This window comes from Pinus tabuliformis, chromosome X, assembly GCF_031772625.1.
Source record: "Pinus tabuliformis cultivar Carrire ecotype Pingquan chromosome X, CPIR1, whole genome shotgun sequence".
NCBI classification, from domain to species: Eukaryota; Viridiplantae; Streptophyta; class Pinopsida; order Pinales; family Pinaceae; genus Pinus; species Pinus tabuliformis.
In genome coordinates, this window is record NC_142308.1 from 1,659,052,645 (window position 1) to 1,659,062,178 (window position 9,534).

Sequence of the window (9,534 nt, forward strand, 5' to 3'; positions counted from 1 at the left end):
AGACATAGTTAAGTAATTTCCTTGGATATGTTGGTTATTGTCGTCGCTTTATAACACATTTTTCAAAGATAGAAGCACCTTTGTATGTGTTAACGGGAAATGTAGAATTCAAATGGACTGACAAATGTGATGTTTCTTTTCTAGATCTTAAAAATTTGGTCTCAACAGCCCCTGTGTTACAAGGGCCAAATTGGAGTTTTCCATTCCATGTTTCAGTGGATGCATCTATTACCGAAATAGGAGCCATACTTGGGCAAGAAGAAGACAAAAATCCATATGCTATCTATTATATTAGCAAGAATATCACACCCGTAGAGATGAACTACACGGTGAAGAAAAAATAAGTTTTAGTTGTTGTTTACTCTATTAATAACTTTTGTCACTATATAACAAGATATCTTGTTTTTTAATACATTGATCATTCAACCATTATATATATAGCTAATAAACCAGTCACTAATGGTCGAATAACACGTTGGCTATTGTTATTACAGGAATTTGACATTACAATAAAAGATCAGGCAGGGAAGGAGAACCTGATCGTAGGCTTGTTATCCAGAATTCCTACAATGTCCGACTCATCACCTGTGGAAGATCAGTTACGAGATGAACACTTATTTGTTGTATCGGTAAAAAACCATGGTATGTAGATGTGGAAAACTACCTGGTAGTAGGAAAACTTCCAACACATTTACCATCTTGGGAAAAGAATCTTATTATTCAACATAGTGCGTGATTTTCCTGGATTGATGGATATCTCTTTCACACAAGGTCAAATCTTCAAATCCGCAGATGCATCAGGGAAGACGAGATTTACGATATCCTTAAGGCTTGCCATGATGAACCATGTGGAGGGAATTTTGTTGATCAAAGGATCGGGCATAAAGTGTTTCAGATGGGCTACTATTGGCCCACGATATTTAAATACACAAAAAAATATGTCCAGAGTTGTGATAGCTATGAGAGGATGGGTCATCCCATTCAAGCTGATGAAATTCCCCTACAGACTCAAGTTGTACTTGAACCCTTTGAGAGATGGGCATTAGATTTTGTGGGCCCCTTTAACCCACCTTCAAACCAAAAGACATATATTTTGGTCTGCACAAATTATGTGACCAAATGGGTGGAAGCGTAGCCCTCTCAAAATCCACTGAAGAGATGATTATTAGCTTCCTATTTTAACTATTCGTGTGATAGGGGTTTCCCAAGGAGATCATCACAAATGGGGGTTCATAATTCAATGGCCATAATATTTCTTCTACAATGAAAAAGTATCACATTAAAAATAGGGTTACTTCCCCCTACCATCCGCAAGAAAATGGGTAGGTGGAAGGTACTAATAAAGTTCTAGAGGTGATCCTAACCAAAAATGTATCCATCAACCACTAGAACTGGGTCGCCAAGCTTCCTAAGGCCCTATGGTCCTATCGAACAATGTGGCACAATACTACTATTTACTCACCATACCAGCTCATTTTTGGGAAGGAACTCATTTCCCCATAGAATTTTAAATTAAGACTCTCAAAACCACAAGGGAAGTTAGACTGGATTTGACAGAAGCACAAAAACACTGCCTGCAACAACTTAATGAATTAGATGAAATATGCCTAGCAGCCTTACAACGCATAGTTGTTGTTCAACAAAAAAGGGCCAAATGGCATGATCGCCTCATCAAAAAGAATGTTTTACAGCGATTGGGAACTATTGTACAATTCCAGATTCCAGGATTTCCCTCGGAAGCTTTAGACTAGATGGCTGGGACTTTATGAGGTCACCAAAGTTCATGACAATGGCACAGTGAGCCTTACTACCATTGATGGATCTGACATATCTCTCCTTTCCAATGGACACCGATTACACTTATATCTCCATCCTCTTACATGGGAGTCTTTTCTTCATGAGGTAAACAATGATTTGAATTTGCAGGTTTTAACTGACCGAGGAAGTAACCCCGCAACTACAACCTACTAAAGTATCAGTTTTCAATTTTTTTTTCATTTTGTACATAATGTATATATTTGTTTAATATATATATATATTTATATTAATAATAAATAAATAAATATAGTAAAATATGGGGGAATTTCATTCTCTTAAGTCACAATTACTATTACCTTAGGATGCAGTTGTTGTTCCCTTAGGTTGCAGTTGATGTTTCCTTAGGTTGTAGTTGTTGTTCTATTAAGTCATAGTTGCTGTTACCTTAGGGCATGGTTGTTGTTCCCTTAGGTCGTAGTTGTTGTTTCCTTAGGGCACATTTATTGTTCCCTTAGGTCACAGTTGTTTTTCCCTTAGGTCGCAGTTGTGGTTCCCTCAAGTTGCAACCATTTTTCCCTCAGGTCGCAACCATTTTTCCATTAGGTCATAGTTCTTGTTCCCTTCATCATAGTTGTTGTTCCCTTAGGTCACAGCTGATGTCTCTTTAGGTCGTTGTTGTTGTTCCCTTAGGTAACAGATGTTGTTCCCTTAAGTTGCAGTTGTTTTTCCCTTAGGTCGCAGTTGTTGTTCCCTTAGTTTTAGTTGTTGTTACCTCAGTCACAGTTTTTGTTCCCTTAGTTTTAGTTGTTGTTACCTCAGTCACAGTTGTTGTTCCCTTAATCGTAGTCACTGTTCCCTTAGTCTCAGTTGCTTTTCCCTTATTCACAATCATTGTTTCCATAGTCTCAGTTGTTTTTCCCTTGGTCGTAGCTGTTGTTCCCCTGTGAAAACTATTGTTCCCTTAGTCATAGTTGTTGTTCCCTTAGTCACAATTATTATTCTATTGCTACAATTATTGTTTCTTTGACCACGATTGTTGTTCCCTCTAGTTTTAACCATTTTTTACTACTCAGTTGTTTTCTTTAGAATTATTTCCTTCATTTTTGAATCTCTCCTTGGAATTATGGTAAAATCAATAACTTTATTGAATGATTTCCATTAGAAAATATATTATAAGAAATTTTTAAAGTAGATTTTGAAAAAATTCCAAACATACCAAACAATCATGATATTGTAATTCTATAAATATATTTACCCTACACTTCTTCAAAATACCACTGGAAGAGTTTTTTTTTTTTTTCAAAATGTTTCCTGTAACTCTTTGATCTCCTTAAAAATAAATTTTGGGAAGAAAATGGAAAACTAAGAAGGTAACCATTGTGATAATTTTTACACCATCCCTAACTCTTAAGGAGTTGATAAGCCACCCCATTCAATGATCTCTTATCATCTTAAGACAATAAAAGAAGAAAATGGACAAAGGATAGGAGGTCTCATCGCGAGCCGACCTACCATGATCATATGATCTAATGTGGTGACATTACCACTCTGGTCACCAAGCCAGGGTAATGGCCTTTGATCATTAGATCACAAGACAAGAGGTCTCATCATGAGCCAGCTTGTTCGTCCCATTATTTCTAGTGAATGGCATTGTTATCAGTTGGTTACCATGCCAGAACAATGGCCTTTTGTCAATAATTAAAGAAACACTAAAAAGTCATGATTTTTTTTTAAAGAGGTGAAATGGGATAATGGAAAATCATTGGGTTAAAAGGAAACCATATCGAGGATATGGACGTCTACTGGAAACAGAGGACATGCCTGTGGTATTGGAGTACATTTCAAATTACCATTAAGAAAAAAAAATTCATTTCGCTTTCCCTTAATCATAACAAAGGAAATCACTGAATTAATAAAGGAGCTTATTTCTTTCCTCAAAAGGTGGTAACGATGAATGTGTATCAATAATTACTTCTTATTCTACATATCAGGAATATAACTCTTGAGGAAGTAGTAAATCTACTTTAAATCTCTTTTTTGTTTTTCCTCTAAAGGCAATTTTTCAATGAAAATATTTAAATATATTTTACCTTTTTCCTCTAAAGGCAGTCTTTCAATAAACTCATTTTACCCATGGTTAGAGCTTAAAGGTATCTTCCACACGCTTTTTCATTTTTTTCTATATACCTTGGGTGTCGCAAATATCTTGTTTCATTAGCATAATCTATGATTAATCCTTCCAATAAGTGAGTCACACGCCTCACCATTATTTCCTTTTTCCTGGTAGTTAATCCATCATGTTAAATAAATGTGCTCCTATCTCCATAAGTCATGTCGATTATTTTCCAAATCAGTTATAATAAATGGTCAAGGATGACATTTAATTACATCGGGCAGGCGGGGGGATGAAAATATTAAAAATATAACAGATATTTGTAAACTCTGCAATAATAATTGCATCTTATGGTCTTTTGAAGTTTCACTACTTCACAGTGTTTTGACCCTGGATTTGCTAAAGCTTGTTGTTTCTAGTTGTTTCCAAGATTTCTCCTTATAGAGATGGTGAAAATGAGTGGTCACTCAATCCGTAGTGAACCTGTACAATTGTGGGTTTCGAAACAGGAACGAAACATTTTGGATCAGGTGGAATGGACAAATTACTTCCTCCAGTTGTAGGATTTTGACAGTGAAATGGCCTTAGAATTCATAAGGAACTTGAATGATGGAATGACGACAGTCAAAGGCAGACAAATTCAAGTGAATGTAGAATTACTAGCTGAAGCAACATGCCTACATTTGGAAGGTGAGAAATGGTTCGAAATGCACACTCCATTATAGAGTGCAACATCTCTATTTCTAAAACATGGCGAAGAGTTGGTAAGGAAAGCAAAGGGCTACAACCCTACTTCATTGACGAAACCATGGAAGGAGCTAACAGGAGTGGTCCAAAGATATATCACATAAGATGGACGCTACGATGTGGTAAGGGGGCGACACCTAAAGCTGTTGACGACATTAAGACAAAAGGTAACTCTGAACTTGCCCTATTTTCTGAGTTCACTTCTACATGAAACTATTGTGAGACTTAGAAGGTCCAATGATCAGCCTTCGATGGTAAGCCACCATGGAATGATAAAATTGATAATTTTCAAAAATATGAACCAATCACAGTTAAATTGGGAAGAATATTTTGGAATCCCATAAACTTTACCAAGAGAAGAAGCACCCAACAAATAACCCGAACATATATTAGTTGATGATAAGCAATCAGGAGAAGCTTAAGAAATTGAGATTGTCACAATGGAAGAAACTCCAAAGACACTTGATTCTCAACAATTCACGAGGGCAGAAAAGAGGATGACCTCTATTCTGGTCTCTTTACCAAGAAAAAAATAAGGTCAACAAGGTTAGCCAAACCCTGGGACCTCAAAATCATAAGGAAGATCCCCCTCAAGAACATGAAGTAGAAGTGGCCCAAGTCTTGGAGGGCTTGGATTTCTTTTTGAATTCAATGGACCTAGAAGCTACTGCAGGTTTTTCAAAGGACTCTCTTGAACAAATGACATCACCCGTGTTATAGACATTTTTGTGCCTTACAGCATGAAGCATGAAATGTCAATAATCTGAGGGATCCAAAGTCCCTAAACATGTTGTTCCTACCCCTAGAGGAACAAGGTTAGCAAACCACAACACTGAATATCAGTTCTCCACCTGAAAACACTCAAAAACAAGCTAATTCTGGATCATGTCAACTGCTCCACTGAGCATCTGCGCTGAATGTCAAGTGCTCCACTATGTACCTGCGCTAAATGTCAACTGCAAAGAAGGCTACCTGTGCTGGGCGAGTTTGGCCAAGTGGCACAGTCATTCCTCAAGGTGTCAATGCCCAGGAAGCTTCCAAAATGACACTTGGATCAAGGAATTCGACTGGTGATGAGTAAGAGGGTCTAGATCTCCAAGTGGAAGCAAGAACCTCCAAGTGGACTCAAGAACTGAAGAATAACTGAAGTGGGAGAGGACACTAGTCAGCTTCATGCCAGCTACAAGCTGACTCATCCTTTCTCCAAATCTCCTATATATAGAGCTCTCTCATGAGGTCTAGGGAGGCTGGAATCTGGTGAATGTAAGGAAGTGCTGTTGGTTTGAGTATAGAACTATTGGGTGATTTGCTTGAAGGAGGTGAAGAGGAGATTTCTTTTTGCTGGGAGGTGATGCTGGATTGGGCCTTTTATGGTTGTATTACTTCCTGAACTTTACTTCTTCCATTAATAATTGTTGTAGATCTAATACCAAAATATACGAAAACAGAAATAACCCAAGAACAATAAGATTGAAATAGATAGAAATGATTCTCTTTATTGATATCAAAACCCTTAAGGTAGGGCAACACCATACATTCACTCCTTAAGGAAGGAGAACACTCCACAAGCCATATGCCTGTTCATACAAGAATACTTCTCTTCTTCTTCATATCCTCCATGTGGAGTCTCTAGCCTTTATATAGGCCTCATACATACAATACCATGTACCATTACCATGGTTTCCTTATACCATCAACTAATACCATGGGCCCCTTACATTATTATTAACTACTTGTGGTCCCTTACATGACATGGGTTAGCCACCTTATTTATTACTATGGCCCATCCCATTATTACATTATTACCTTGGGTACCTCCCTTGGTACCCCATATTATCCCCCCTAGGTACATAACATTCCACCCCCCTAAACATGTTTCGTCCCCGAAACATGGGAAGAACATAAATAATAAGATCTACTCAAGAGAGTAGTCCACTGATACCATGCACGCGCATCTAGCCATCCAAGAGAAAGGTGAACCCTCGATCTCGCTGTTGCTTCGCTCGCTTGAGATGGAAGTTGACCATGGCAGCTCTTCTGTGTTGATGTGTAGTAGGTGGATCTAGGATCCTTGCTATCCATCATATGGGGGTTGTTGTCCTTGTGGCTAGTTGGTTGCCATCTTGTTGGTTGTTTTCTTGCGGGGTGATGTGGGTGATGATATGTTGAAGCTCTGATACCAATTGTTGTAGCTCTGATACCACTTGTTGTAGATCTAACACAGAATATTATAGATTTGATATGAAAATACAAGACAATGAAAATAAACCCAGAAATAATATGAAATGATACTTTATTGATCAAACCCTTAAGGTAGGGCAACACCATACATTCACTCCTTAAGGAAGGAGAACACTCCACAAGCCATATGCCTGTTCATACAATAATACTTCTCTTCATCTTCCTGTGGAGTCTCTAGCCTCTATATAGGCCTCATACATACAATACCATGCATCATTACCATGGTTTCCTCATACCATCAACTAATACCATGGGCCCATTACATTATTATTAACTACTTGTGGTCCCTTACATGACATGGGTTAACCACCTTATTTATTACTATGGCCCATCCCATTATTACATTATTACCTTGGGTACCTCCCTTGGTACCCCATATTACCCCCCTAGGTACATAACATTCTTCTATATGCATGTGTCTCAATGGTGTATTGCTATACTTGTGTATTTGATTTATTCTAATCCTTGAATCAATTATGAATGTATGCTTCTTGTAGTTTCCCTCTCTTGCCATTTTGCAGGATCTTGGTGTAGCTGGGCCAGTGAAAGAGCAAGGAGCTGGGAGCAAGAAGCAAAGAGAGAAGATTGGATCAATCATTAGCGGAAGACAACGGTTAGTGGATCTCTTCCTCCTCTCTCTTACATCTCATAAAGAAGTAATCTCAAATAGCTTTGCTTTGATTGTTGCTGAGGTACTATCACCCTTAGAGTGGGATAGGGTCATTCTGTATTGGATACTTTTCCCAACAACAAATTGGCGACTCCGCTGGGGATCGTATCTTGTTGGTTGTTTGTGTTTTTGCTATTCATTTCATAAACACAGGGAGTACCGAATCGAACTGCATTTGGATCTTTCAAATGCAAAGTAGAGGGCAGCTACTCTAGCTCAGTTTCTGGGCCTGTTTATGATTTGAAGAGCTGATCCACAAGGACTCTGAACAGCTCTTAGTGATATCTTTTCATCCTCCTTTTCATCCCTTAGTGTGTGCTTGACTGATAGCTTCTGATTTGGCCAAAAACTGTGAATTTTTGAGCAATCTGTGACCCGGAAACTGAGAAAAACGAAAGTTTATCTCTTCAGTGCAGGCACTGTGAAGGCAGTCTGCATTTCAGCGCAGTTCCCGAAGGGGCTACCTGTGCTGAAGGTCAAACTGCCAGTGTACTACCTGCGCTGAACCAGTTTTGCCTAGTGCTACTGGGGTTCCCTCCTGTTTATTGCCCTATTTTCATCCTTGTTTTTGCAGCCTGTTATCTGTCAATGTACCTATCTGAAACCAACTTTCCTTGCCACTATTCCGCCTCGGTTGTATAAAGAAACTGTATTTGTTCTTTGTGTATTTCTTATATCATTTGCAGTTTCCCATAACGAAAGTGAACTAGTCTTGCTGTGACCTCTTAGATCTAGACCTGTGATAAGTGTCGTTTTGATCTTAAGAGTTAGTTTGTTTGCTGTTCATAGCTGATTGAGCTTTTTCTTTCGTCATATGGTTTGAATTTATATATTTCTAGTGTTGAAACAAGTAAATCTTAAGGTGTCTTTTGATTTTAGACAAGCTTGTTTGCTTTCACTTGAAATTGAATTCGAAGTTATACAACAGCTTTCTTTTTGTATTACACCAACATTAAGAAAGAGAAAAGAAATACCTGCATTGTGCATGTGCATTTTGACAGTTTGCATGTTGATTTAGGGAAGAGTGCATTAGTGTGTGCTCTATGATCTGTGTGAAAAGATGATGTCTTTCTTTTCCCTCAGTAGTTAAGATTTTCAAAGTTGAAAGATTGAAAAGCTTGCTTATCATCTTAGACCGCATTTAGGAGTGTTACTATACATCTCGTGGTGATCCATAAAGGCAAACTACTAAACAAGATCAACCTTAAAATAAATTGAATTTACATAACAACGCTTTGAAACATAACGCAAACACATAGAGGTCTAAGCTAGAGACGTGTTCCGGCGTCATTAAACATGATATCTTAGCGTTGAGTGGTTGGGTGATTCCTCCACGGTGAAGCGATAAGTATCAATACGGACTTGTGCTCCCACGTACCGTCGCGTATATATTGGGAGACCCCTATAGGAACAAAGCCTTTATCCATAGGAAGTCGTGTCGGCTGCCCTACTGATCGCAATGCAGTGAACACAGCATTCACGAAGATCGACCACCCGTACCGTAAAACGTATTCTGTGGTTTTGCGAAAAGTTTGGCACACCCTCTGCCTAGAACTCCAGAGTAGTTTCTTTTGGCCTTTTTCAAACTCTATAACTGAAAAAGTCCATCCGAGCATTTGTCACTTCGGGCTCGTTAAAACATCGAAGGAGACTAGAGTCATCTTTAGCTTTTTCTCGACTCTTAAAAAGTGAAAAAGCAAGTTGTGTCTAAAGCGTCGTTATAAAATTTATTTTAAACGGAACATAATCACCTCCTATTCCTGCGTTGATCTGTAGGTTGAGAACATGGAACGCCCCAACCAAGGAATTCCACATGATGGAAATCCTAGTCCTTTCTCCTCTTGGGGAGAAGTTGGTGCGCCCCACATGGCCACATTGTCGCTTCCAGGACTGACAATTGGCCTGCCTATTTGGCTATTCTCAACCAATGTAGTTCAGAACACCATGGTTCCTGAACATTCGAGTCAACAGTTAGATCAGTCTAGAGCTGTCCACCAGCCTTCTA